Source organism: Ranitomeya variabilis, chromosome 1 (genome assembly GCF_051348905.1).
Source record: "Ranitomeya variabilis isolate aRanVar5 chromosome 1, aRanVar5.hap1, whole genome shotgun sequence".
NCBI lineage: Eukaryota > Metazoa > Chordata > Amphibia > Anura > Dendrobatidae > Ranitomeya > Ranitomeya variabilis.
In genome coordinates, this window is record NC_135232.1 from 818,434,043 (window position 1) to 818,448,287 (window position 14,245).

Here is a 14,245-nt window from a genome sequence, read left to right on the forward strand (position 1 = left end):
AGCTGCTGGATGTACCACTGTAGTCGCTGTTCGTCTGCCATTACAAGCCAGACCCTGGTCGCCAGTATAATGTTAGGGTTGGCAGAACGCACCAAATAATTATAAGGATGGTATAAGGTGCGTTCGCAGCCCGGGGTCCACCATGCAGAGATGACACCTGCTGCTCGGTAATGGCGGACAGTATATGGCAGTATAATGTGAACACACACGGGTTAGCTTCACCCGGTATGTAAGGAAGCGAACCCTGTTGCATCACAGGGCCGCAATACCGCAGAGTGAGCCCTAGTATTGGGTCACAGGACTCTGCCCCAAGGACACGGGGTTAGAGTCCCTCTATACCACTAGCACTCGGCGCCGCAACTGCAGTGCCAGGGAAAAACCTAAATAATGATTTACCACACTGAATGCGTGCAGCGCCGCTCTGGCGAACACCACTAACCGCCCTAACTAGGGACAGGTAAGCGCACTGGTTGCGCACGGTACCACACTGGCAAAAGCTGCTGTTAGACGCTATAGATTGTGCCTGGTGCTGGATGGCACTAACTGGCGCTAGACAGCTCCAACATTCGCGAGCATCCATCAACACTAGGGATGGGAATGATTCGGGCCTTCACGAGAACAGGCGCACGCACACTGATTTATACTAGCGCATGGCCGAGCGGCCATGCAAACCTTTTACATCTGTAGCCTTCCAGGACCTTCCTAGTGCTCCAATCGGAGCTGCTTCAGGAGCTGAGCATGTGACCCCCGACCACCAATGAGAGGTCGTCCCGTGAGCATGCTCAGTAGAAGAAAAGCAGGACTTAGTCCCTGGAACGTCTGCTCGCCTCTGATCAATGCTGGTTACAAAGGCGGGTCCTGGAATAGCAGCTGTAACCAAACACACAGTATCTGCTTGAGCCAGATACTGGGATTGATGTATCTGCTGAGCAGGCTCCTCTGCGGCTGAGGGAGAATGGGAGACCGCAGCAGACATGGTTTGTTCAGCGGTGGGAACTTGACACCTAACATTTAGTCCTGCACATGCAATGGTATCACATATATCCCTGCACAAATAATGGCATCACATATAACTATGTACATACAACAGTATTGCATATATATCCCCATATACACATAAACAGCACTGAGAAAATTAAGAGACCACTGCAAAATGTTCATTTTGTTTGATTTTTCTCTTTATAGGTATATTTTTGAGTAAAATGTATATTTTTCATTTATTCTATAAACTACTGACAACATGTCTCCAAATTTCCAAGCAATAATTTTTGTATTTTCTTTCTGAAAAGGAGAAATGGTCAAAATCAGAAAAAAACCAGTGCTTTCAGACCTCAAATAATGCAAAGAAAACGTCTGGAAAACTTCCCTGTGATGGAGAAGGATACGGACTTAGATACTTTCCTTCGTGGGTTTGAAAAAACCTGCAGGCAATACCATCTACCCCGTGAGCAGTGGGCCCAGTATCTAACCCCAGGGTTGAGAGGCAAAGCCCTGGAAGTTTTTGCTGGCCTCCCACCAGAGCTAGATGGGAACTATGAGGCCATAAAATAGGCCCTGATCAGGAAATACAACCTAACACCAGAAGTGTATCGGAGAAAGTTCCGGAGCCTACAACATGGATCCACTGACAGCTATGCTGATGTTGTGAGCACCTTGAGGACCACGTTCCACCCATGGATCAGGGGACTTTCTGTTAACAGTTTTGAGGACTTAACGGATCTTATGGTCAAGGATCAATTTCTTCACATGTTCCCCATGGATATATGACAATTTGTGTGTGATCGGGAGCCACAAACTGCAGATCAGGCTGCAAAGATTGCGGACTGCTATGTGGCTAACAGGATGGCTGAGGTGTGGAAGCCATTGGGATTCAGCTGGAGGGGAGGTAAGCCAAACCGGGACCCTTCTCCCTCTGCCGGCCGACCACCAGTACTGTCCAAGCCGACCTTCTATGGGATCCCGGGGAACAGACATTCTCTAGGCGATGCACGCCGGTGCTTCTCCTGCAACAATGTGGGACATGTTAGCTTTGTCTGCCCTGATAGGGAGAAACGCCCAACTACAACCACAAAGCCGTCTGTGCCCCCACCGTCTGTCCTCTTTGTAGCCAGCTCTGATGCGAGGGCTAATGAGAACTGTCAATCTGTCACTGTTGGCAATAAAGTCACCATTGGTCTCAGGGACACTGGGACAGAGGTGACCCTGGTGTGTCCAGCCATGATAACCCCTGCCAATATCATACCAGGAAAGACTATGTCTATAACTGGGATTGGAGGGGTCAACCCTGCCGTGCCCATGGCCCATTGTAACAACCCTGCTGGCATCACTGCAAGGCCTTCCATCCCCCACCTGCATTACCCTCAAACTCACTTACTTCTCTGGGCCTTGTTGTGACTTCTCTCTGCTGCCAGCTCCATGCTGTGTGCCTCATGTCTGCTGTTTGCTCTGTGCATGCTCTGTCTGTGTGCATAGGGGGGCGGCGCCGGCAACTCCTGTGTCTTATTGAGTCTGTGTGCACCTTGCTAAGGTGTCCCTGGGCAAATTGCCATGAGGCTTCCTGTATTTAAGACTTCCCCACCCATTGGTGGGGCCCTGTGCAACTTACTCCCTCAGTCAGTTCTTAGCTGCTGAGGTGCCAGGCCCTGTCTCTGTTACCCTTATGTCCGCCACCCAGGGGGGCATTGTACCCTGGTCCGTGTCCTGTGTTTGCCATCCAGTGGGGCCTCGTACCCTGGCCTATGTCCGCCACCCAAAGGGGCGTCGTACCCTGGCTTGTGTCCATGTCTCTGTGCCTGTCCTGTTCCTGACTTTGTCTTAGCCTAGTCCTGTTCCTGTGTCTGTTTATATCCCTGCCTTGGTTTCCTTTCCCTGCTGTGCGTACTCTGTGTCTTGCTTTGCTCTGCTTTCGGCTCTGCTCTCTGCGACCTGGCTTTGCTCTGCTCTCTGTGGTTTTGCTCTGGGCTCTGCACTCTGTCTTGCTCTGCACTCTGACTTTGCTCTGCTCTCAGCTCTGCACTCTGTCTTGCTCTGCAATCAGCTCTGTTCTCTGACTTTGTTCTACTCTCAGCTCTGCACTCTGTGGCTTTGCTCTCAGCTCTGCTCTCTGTAACTTTGCTCTGCGCTCTGACCTTGCTCTGCACTCTGTGGCTTTGCTCTGTGGCTCCGCTCCTTGCGGTTCTACCTGGCTCCGCTCCTTGCGGATCTAAGTCTCCTGCTCTTGGCTCCGCCTCCTGCGTTTCTGCACGTGGCTCCACCTCCTGCTCTTGGCTCCGCCTCCTGTGTTTCTACTCTTGGCTCCGCCTCCTGCTCTTGGCTCCACCTCCTTCATCTCTGTTCTTGGCTCTAGCTCCTGTGCTTCCGCTCTACATCCGCTCTTGCGGTCTTTCTCTACCTATTCTTAAGTCTTCCTGTCTGAACAGGTTCTTGTTTTACATACCTGCCTGCAGAACGGTCCCTACCAGTTCTTCCAGCTTACCAGCCTTGTCCGCCTGTCCTGCTAGAGCCAGCCATACCTGCCTGCCAGCCAGAGAGCCAGTCGTGACCGCTTGCCTGCCAGTGTCTCTGTTGTACCCATCCACCTGCCTGTGTCCCAGCCATGCCCGCCTCTCTGCCAGAGTGCCAGCCATGCCCGCTTGCCTGTCTATGCTCCATTCCCCGGTGGGATCAGCAGTCACAACCAGACACCACCCTGGAGTGGTAGCTTCCTGCCGCACAAGTCTGACCTTACCATCCAAGGCTCCAGCGAACACCAAGGAAGCTACTTAGTTATGCCCCTTCCAGGGTAGTCTGGTCTGTGGCCCAGTGGGGCCACACCCCCGCACACCCGCGCCAACCAGTCTGGGTGAGAGCGTGACACCCGTGTGTACCTGGACTGGGGAGCAGGGAAAGGATTGAGAGAAGTGGGAGTATCAGAGGCTTTTCCCACCAATGTGTTGCTAGGCATGGACCTGGGGAGGATAGTGTCCTACTATGTTCCTCCTTTGCAAGTAAATGATACAGAGAAGGTGGAAGCAAGTGACCCACCTGAGATCCCGTGCGAGGAGGGAAAATGTCCCAATGCAGAGGACTGTAAATATGTGGCAGCTGTGACTCGGAGTCAGGCTGCGGCTCAGACTCAGGCCCAGATTAGAGGATGAGTCTCAGACAGAAATGCCAGAACAGGAGGCCCATACTGTGGTTCCGGAGCATCCTTACATGGCAGGCCTACCAAGGTCCCTGATAACAGACACTGAAGACTCAGCTTCAGACCAGCACCTGGCAGTCACACTAGGCCAGGGCCTGCAAGCTCACAGACTGAGCTTCCAGGAGGCCTTGCAGACAGATATCAGTCTGGAGGGGCTCAGATGTCTTGAAGACCAACCCCCTGCTGCTTCTGACTTCTGATCGTCCCTTCTCCATTTAGGGAACAATTATTGAGAATTGCCCATGAAATTCCTTTGGCCGGACACCTTGGAATACAAAGGACTAAAGCTCGCCTGACACATAACTTCTATTGGCCCAAGATGGGGACAGATATTGCCAATTACTGTCGATCATGTGTAGTTTGTCAGAGAGTTGGAAAGTCCGGGAATATACAGAAAGCTCCATTGATACCACTGCCTGTGATCGATGAGCCTTTCCAGTGAGTGGCTGTGGATATCATAGGGCCACTTGCAATCCCTAGCAGCTCTGGCAAAAAGTACATCCTCTCAGTGGTGGACTATGCTACACGATACCCGGAAGCTGTGGCACTGTCCTCCATCCGAGCAGACAAAGTGGCGGATGCTTTACTGACTGTGTTCTCTCGTGTGGGTTTCCCCAGGGAAATGTTGACCGATCAGGGAACCCAGTTCATGTCCGAGCTGATGGAAAGCCTCTGTGAAGGAATACAAGTACAGCATTTTGTGGCCAGCGACTCTGCAAGTGTTTTAATGGGACATTAAAGCAAATGCTGAAAATGCTAGTGGAGACTGAAGGGAGAGACTGGGAGTGGTACCTCCCCCATCTGTTGTTTGCCTAAAGAGAGGTACCCAAGGCATCAACTGGATTCTCCCCCTTTGAACTGGTTTGTGGGAGGAGGGTCAGGGGGCCACTTGATTTGATTAAGGACTGTCGGGAGTACAACCTCAGAACTACTGGAGTCTCAGTGGTCGAATATGTAATGCAGCTCAGAGAGAGAATGCAAAAACTGAGCAACCTGGCCCATGAGAACGTGACGCAGGCCCAAATCAACCAGAAGGTCTGGTACGACCGTAATGCCAGACTGAGGGCCTATGAGGAGGGACAAAAGGTTTGGGTGTTGGTCCCCATGTTGCAGAATAAATTGCAGGCCACATTGGAGGGACCATACACTGTACACAAGCGGCTAAATGATGTTAATTATGTGGTGACACTAGATGAGCATGCAAGGCGTCAGAAAGTATTTCATGTGAATATGCTGAAGGCTCATCATGCCAGGGAGACCTGTGTCTTGCCTGTCTGTAGCCTGCCTGAAAAGGGGGAGGCTGATCTTTTCCTAGATGTGGGGGCTGGGACTCAGTACATGGAGTCCCTGGAGTTAGAAGAGTTTAACCCTGAGCTGTCCCACAGTAAAGAGGTCTGAGCTAATGGGGGCGCTCAGCGAGTTCACCAAAGTCTTCACAGGGCAGCCTGGGAGGACGCACTTAGCAGCTCACCATGTGGACACTGGTACTAACCCCCCAGTACGGCAGTCTGCATACCGTGTGTCAGCAGAGGTGAAGACACACATGAGGGAACAGGTAGAGGAGATGCTGAACCTCAAGGTGATACAAAAATCCCAGAGTGCCTGGGCATCGCCTGTGGGGCTTGTCCCAAAAAAGGACCATACTACCCGGATCTGTGTAGACTACAGGAAATTAAATGTACTGACTACCTGTGAGGTCTACCCCATGTCGAGGATAGATGAGCTGTTAGAGCAGCTAGCTAAAGCATCGTACCTCCCTATCATGAACCTAAGTAGGGGATATTGTCAGGTACCCCTGGTCATGGAATAATAAAATAATTTTTTGTACCATGAATGCTGTCATCATCACCCTTTTTTGTTGTTTGGATTTATAAGACTAGTGTTTTCCTAGGGTGCTAAGAGGATACCGGTCTGACTCATAAGGTACTAGGCCATTTATGCAACTACAACTTCTCTAAACCCTGTAAGAATTTGCTTAATAATTTCACTGCATCTTTGAATCACATTATATACTACGCTACAGTAACACATTTGGGTGGGCATAATCTCGACAGTGGAAACCACACTTCCCTTATGTATCTGCTTGATTGATTGTTTCTTCTTTTATAGTCATAGCTCCTTTGAACACATGCAGCCTACATTAGAACTTATACTCAATTGCAGAGTATATGTACTATTTCTATGGTATGCTCTTTTGGATTCATATGTCTATTTAACTCTTTCATCAATATGACAATGATTCTAGACACTGTCCTACCTGGCTAACATGCTTATACACTTATATACAGTGCCTTGCCAAAGTATTCGGCCCCCTGGAACTTTTCAACCTTTTCCCACATATCATGCTTCAAACATAAAGATACCAAATGTAAATTGTTGCTGAACAATCAACAACAAATAGAACACAATTCAAAAACTGAAAAGTGGGGCGTGCAATATTATTCGGCCCCTTTACTTTCAGTGCAGCAAACTCACTCCAGAAGTTCATTGTGGATCTCTGAATGATCCAATGTTGTCCTAATTGCCTAATGATGATAAATAGTCTCAGGGTTCTGTTTGAAGCACAGAGAGGATCATGAAGACCAAGGAACACAACAGGCAGGTCCGTGATACTGTTGTGGAGAAGTTTAAAGACGGATTTGGATACAAAATGATTTCCAAAACTTCAAACATCCCAAGAAGCACTGTGCAAGTGATCATATTGAAATGGGAGGAGTATCATACCACTGCAAATCTACCAAGACCCGGCCATCCCTCTAAACTTTCATCTCAAACAAGGAGAAGACTGATCAGAGTTGCAGCCAAGAGGCCCATAATCGCTCTGGATGAACTGCAGAGATCTAGAGCTGAGGTGGAACAGTCTGTCCATAGGACAACAATCAGGACAACAATCAGTTGTACACTGCACAAATCTGGACTTTATGGAAGAGTGGCAAAAAGAAAGCCATTTCTCAAAGATATCCATAAAAAGTGTCTTTTAAAGTTTGCAACAAGCCACCTGGGAGACACAACAAACATGTGGAAGAAGGTGCTCTGGTCAGATGTAACCAAAATCGAACTTTTTGGCAACAATGTCAAACGATATGTTTGGCGTAAAGGCAACACAGCTCATCACCCTGTACACACCATCCCCACTGTCAAACATGGTGGTGGCAGCATCATGATTTGGGCCTGCTTTTCTTCAGCAGGGACAGGGAAGATGGTTAAAATTGATGGGAAGATGGATGGAGCCAAATACAGGACCATTCTTGAAGAAAACCTGTTGGAGTCTGCAAAAGACCTGAGACTGGGACGAGATTTGTCTTTCAGGTGTTAGAATGGCGAAGTCAAAGTCCAGACCTCAATCCAATCGAGAATCTGTGGAAAGAGCTGAAAACTGCTGTTCACAAACGATCTCCATCAAACCTCACTGAGCTCAAGCTGTTTGCCAAGGAAGAATGGGCAAGAATTTCAGTCTCTTGATGTACAAAACTGATAGACATACCCCAAGCGACCTGCAGCTGTAATCGCAACAAAAGGTGGCGCAACAAAGTAATTAGTTAAAGGGGCCGAATAATATTGCACGCCCCACTTTTCAGTTTTTGAATTTCCACAAAAACTTAAAATAACCAATAAATTTCATTCAACTTCACAATTGTGTTCCACTTGTTGTTTATTCTTCACCAAAAATTTACATTTGGTATCTTTATGTTTGAAGCATGATATGTGGGAAAAGGTTGAAAAGTTCCAGGAAGCCGAATACTTTCGCAAGGCACTGTGTGTTTTACTTTCTCAATGTATTGTACATTTATTTTTATATAACTACTGATAAATAGTCTAAATATATATCCTTACGTATATGATCATTGATATATAGTCACTAGCTATTGAACCCGTTCTACGCCCGGGTGGCGAGCATTTATATTGGTATATGGTCTCCATCCTGGTATGTGCTGCTTCCATCCTGCGCCCTAATCTTGTCATGTAGGATTATAAGGAACTTGGAGGGCACCACTAAACAATTCAACAGGGGTTCTCCATAAGCATGTAATTTACACTAGAAAAATCAAAGAAAAAAGACCATGCCCACAAAAATGGGAACACCCAAATTTAATAAATTACATGTACTTTATTTGAGAAAATATGACACTTATACAGGACACAGCAACAGATAAAAACAATTAAAAACTACAAAGAGTGCTTTGCCTAGCCATGCCTTAGTATAGAGGCAAAGGCTGCCCACACAATAATCCTCAAAGCATAAGAAGTGAATTCAGTATGGCTCAAAAACAAATGAATGCAATAACAACCATGTGATAGTCGAAGTACATACCATAGTTAGATAAATGTGTGTGGGATACTACTCATTCACAGTACCATGTATATGAGCCAAATGGCAACCATGAAGTAAAGAGAACCTAGCATGTATTGACAAATATGCAAATATAAATACATGGACCAGGTGACAAGCCAAATAACTTGTTGAGGCACCAAATCAAGCTCAGAATAACATATTCTATATGGCACAAATGTTAGGAAGGTTACCCGATTTTCTCCAGAAATAGAGAAGAAACAAAGTGGAGGGCCCAATAGCCCAAGCCAAGAATTGCAAGAGTCCTCAAGTCCTAAATGGAGCCATGAATGCTAAGAGGAGAATAATGTGGGTTGAAGCCCATGCGTATCGCCACAATAAATGTGGCTTCCTCAGAGAAAGTAATGTCCTGTGTCCCGTAGACATGGAATATACTGTATATGCAATAAACAAGATTAGTTTATTCTACATATCTTTGTAGCAGAGCACTATAGCACTTTAATCCCTACCACAGGCTAGTCCCCTGATGAATTGGCCTGGAGGAAACGCGTCGGAACATAGTTTGAGGGAAAGTGAAGGGCATGTTTAATTCAGGGGTAGTTGTGGACTGCCCTTGTAAGTGCGGGAGCTTGGGGAATAGACTACTGCTAGCCCCATAGGGACCGACAGGGTATTGTCTGTCCCTTCTACTTGGCCTGAAGCTGATGATCCAGGACCTTTTTCGTCTGCCCCCATCAATCTACCAGAATTGGTGAGACTGTTCCTTTTTATTTACATTTTGATTTAACAGTCTTTTTTGCTGCGGTGTCCGTATATTCCATGTTCTTGTTGGTATATGGACAATATTTGCATCATCAGGGAAAATTTGCTATATTTGTAATCTCTAAATGCAGCTAGGTGAACAGTGTTGGATTTTTGGTATTTAGTCTCTGGTATATTGTACAGGATTTTGCACTTTCCACACTGTTTCCCGATGCTAGATAGATTTCTCTTTTTTATATATATATTGTATCTGAAATCTATTTTTATCCCTAGTAAGCTGTTTAAACTGTTCTGATGCTACATTACCCTTCATCAACAGTACTTCAGCTGAATATCACAAAGGGTGGCACATATATATTTTTTTGTTTCTTTTAAAGAATATATTAAAAGTTAAATTTTAGTTCTCACATTCTGCTATACATTGACATTTTTTGTGGGATCCAATATTAGATCACTTTTGTGGTCATATTTTCCTTATAGCTATTGCTGTAACATCTGCCCCTACATGATGGCCGCTGATAATGTCACTCTCCCCATTCTTCCAGAAAGGATTCAAGTTAAGTTTTACTCCAACTGCCGATCAAAGAATGTGGTGTACGTCCTGATTTGCCAGTGTCCTAAGAGTTATGTAGGACAAAGCAGTCATGAGGTCAGACGAAGAATACAGCAGCACATTTCGAATATTGGCAAGGAGCGACAAAGAATAGGGTAAGCCCATTTCCTCAGTTGCATCGCACTTTTTGGAATATCATAAGAGTAGACACCAAGGAATATGTATAATGGTGGTGGATCAGGTCTCTGGTAGCATTCGGGGTGGCAACTTAACAAAGGAACTTCTTCACCAGGAATCCTGCTGGATCTTTAATTTAAATAGTATGTCACCCAATGGTCTGAATGAGGAGTTTTCGTTCTTTGGGTGCTATGGCTAATTATGGGTCGGCTCTTCCAATCATTGACCAGTTTGTGGTTTTCTTGTCTTCTCTCCTTAGGCCTTTGATCTTCTTGGGCTCTACCTTTTGATGATATTAACGGACATCAACCTACATCAAAATATTATCAAGCCCTGTCTACATTACCATGAGCAACTAGACATTGGCGCTGGATGTCCCAGGCTAGAACCTGTTATGATCCGGTGACCTTGGAGCCGCATGAGACTTTCTCAGGAGTAGGTGGTACCTGTACTGACCGCAAACCCTAAACTGTCACCGCAACTAGAAGTAGCCGTGGGGTGTACCTAACACATCCTAGACACCTCGACACAGCCGGAGGACTAAATACCCCTATAGATGGAAATGGGAATTCTATCTTGCCTCAGAGCAGAACCCCAAAGGATAGACAGCCCCCCACAAATATTGACTGTGAGTATTAGAGGAAAGACACACGCAGGCAGAAATCAGGATTTAGCAAAAGAGGCCACGCTAGCTAAATAGGAAAGGATAGGACAGAATACTAAGCGGTCAGTATTAAAACCCTAAAAATATCCACAGCAGATAATACAAAAATTCCACCATCTAACTAAAGACATGGAATGTATATCTGCATCTCCTGAGAATCCAACTTGGCTGAAATATCCAAACACAGTCTAAGCTGGACAAGAAAAAACATTGAATAGTACTGAATTGTAAAGCACACAGCATGTGTGCTGTAGAAACACAACCAGACACTTATCTTTGCTGATTTGGCAGCAGGGCAGGAGGAACCAGACAGAGATGCAAAACCTCCAAGAACAATGGCCAACTGGCAAGGGCTAAAGAATCCTGCACACCTAAATATCCCAGTCAGAGCTGCAATCAGCAGGGACACCTGCCCAGGATTGCAAACCAGGGACAACTGCATTACCAACAACAACCACCGGAGGGAACCCAAGAGCAGAATTCACAACAGGAACCTTATCCTCAATATTATTTTTGCTACATCTATTTTTGTCACATCTCTTTTACCTTATATGCCCCATATAATGCTGCACAAAGATTAATGATAGCCCAATAAGATGCTCCACTTTAAAATATGCCCCATATAATGCTGCACAAAGGGTAATGATGGCCGCATAAGCTCCATAGGATATGCTCCATAGCATAATATGCCCCACATGCTGCTCCATAAAGGTTGATGGCCCCGCAAGATGCTCCATGGAATGTTATGCCCCAAATGCTGCTCCATAAAGGTTGATGGCCCCATAAGATGCTCCATAGCATAATATGCCCCACATGCTGCTCCATAAAGGTTGATGGCCCCATAAGATGCTCCATAGCATAATATGCCTCGTATGCTGCTCCATAAAGGTTGTTGGCCCCATAAGATGCTCCATAGCATACTATTCCCCACATGCTGCTCCATATAGGTTGATGGCCCCATAAGATGCTCCATAGCATAATATGCCCCATATAATTCTGCACAAATATTAATGATGGCCCCATAAGATGCTCCATAGCATAATATGCCCTGTATGCTGCTCCATAAAGGTTGATGGCCCCATAAGATGCTCCATAGCATAATATGCCCTGTATGCTGCTCCATAAAGGTTGTTGGCCCCATAAGATGCTCCATAGCATACTATGCCCCACATGCTGCTCCATAAAGACTGATGGCCCCATAAGATGCTCCATAGCATAATATGCCCCATATAATTCTGCACAAAGGTTAATAATGGCCCTATAACATGCTCCATATTAAAATATGCCCCATATAATGCTGCACAAAGGTTAGTGATGGCCCCATAAGATGCTCCATAGCATAATATGCCCTGTATGCTGCTCCATAAAGGTTGATGGCCCCATAAGATGCTCCATAGCATAATATGTCCCACATGCTGCTCCATAAAGGTTGATGGCCCCATAAGATGCTCCATAGCATAATATGCCCCGTATGCTGCTGCTGCTGCAATTAAAAGAAAAATGACATACTCAACTCTCATCGCTGGGCGCTGAGTGTCGGGACCTGAGCAGGAGGGGACGCCAGCACGCTATGGGGGTCAGGTGCCATATCACCGCTGGCTCAGGCCCCCAGCACTTGCAATATTCACCTGTCCACTAACCACGTCATTGCGCCCTCTGACCTGAACGTCACAGCCAGAGGACACGGAAGACAGAGCCTGGCGGTGGAATGGGGACAGGTGAATATAGCATGGCTCACCCTCCCCTGTCATACTCACCCCCTCCTGGCAAGTCCCTGCTTCTCCGTCGTCCCGGGCCGGCAGCTCCTTCCAGTGCTGAACGGTCACATGGTACCGCTGATTAAAGTAATGAATATATGTCCATATTCATTTCTTTACTGAGTGGTACCACGTGACCGCTGAACACAGGAAGAGCTGTGGACAATGGAGAGATAGCGGTATGCGTTCAGTGCTTACGCATACCATGATCTCCTGGGCTGAGTAACCCTGTGGGGTCCAGACTGCGCAGTCGTGTCGCGCTTGTGCAGTCTACAAAGGCTTTGGACAGCATGACGCTCCCAGCATTATATTATAGATAATATATCTTCATCCCCTTTCTCTGAAACCAATTGAGGATTTCCTTGGCTGTGTATTTGGGAGAATTGTATTGCTGAAATTTCTACCCTCGTTTCATCTTCATCATCCTGGGAGATGGCAGATTTTTATCAAGAATGTCTTGGTACATTTGTTCATTCAGCCTTTCGTCAATTATATGAAGCTTGCCAGTGCAATATACTCAAGAACAGCCCCACACCACGATGTTCCCACCTCCAAACTTCACTGTTGGTATGGTGTTTTGTGGGGTGATATGCAGTGCCTTTGTGCCTCAAAACATGGTGTGTACTATGGCATCCAAAGAAAACAATTTTGGTCTCATCTGACCAGTCTACATTCTCCCAGTATTTTTCAGACTTAACTAAATGTTGTTGACCAAACTTTAAACGCACTTGAATATGCTTTTTGTTCAGCAATGGAGTCTTGCGAGGTGAGTGTGCATACAGGTCATGGAGGTGGAGTGCATTACTAATAGATTTCTTTGAAACAATTGTATCTGCTGATTCCAGGTGTATATGTAGCTTTCCACAGGTGACCCTTGGGTTTTGGACAACTCTTCTCATAATTATTTTCACTCCTCTGTCTAAAATCCCATAGGGAGCATGTGGTTGTGGCCGGCTTATGGCAAAATTATGTACTTTCCACTTCCATATTGTGGCCCCAACAATGCTCATTGGACAATTTAGATGGTTTAGAAATTCTTCTATAACCAATGACATTAGTATGTTTCGCAACTATAAGGTTGCGAAGATCTTGACACAGCTTACTGGTTTTACCCATCATGAGATGCTTCTTGTGTGGTACCTTGGTAATGAGACAATTTTTTATAGGCCATCAGTGAAACCAGCTGATGTTATTTTTCACAAAGTGACAGGATTGCTTTCTAACTACTAATAGATTTCAGCTGGTTACATGACTTCAGCATGACTTTCCATGGCTTTTTACACCTCTCTTTCTTCATGTGTTCAATACTTTTTCTCTGTGTCATTTCTCAGTATTGCACGTAACTTAATTTATGGATATCTATGAATTTATTTGCTTGTATGGATTGGATGGGTTGTTACCAACATCTGATGAGAATTTCTGTCACTAGCACCTTTAGAAATATATTTATTTACAAAATTGGTGACGTGTTCAGTATATCAAGTATCACTTACTCTCTCTCTCTTTCTCTCTCTCTCTCTCTCTCTCTCTCTCTCTCTCTCTATATATATATATATATATATAAATATATGTATATATATATATGTATTTCATTCTCTACTGTTGTTTAATTTATATATGCATTCTAAAATCCAAAACTCACTTTCACTAACAGAATCTCGACAGCGCTGCAGCCAACAGCTGAGCATTTTGGCTCATACCGTCAATTGGGTGCAGTCACTGAGGTCACATATTAGTTGTAGAATAGACTTCAGTGCTCCAGACAATAGCAGACACAAGGAGCAGCAGCAGAGACTCAGCAATGGACCAGGAGAGGATGAGAAATGCATGTTTTTGGTTGATTTGTTTGTTTTTTAAA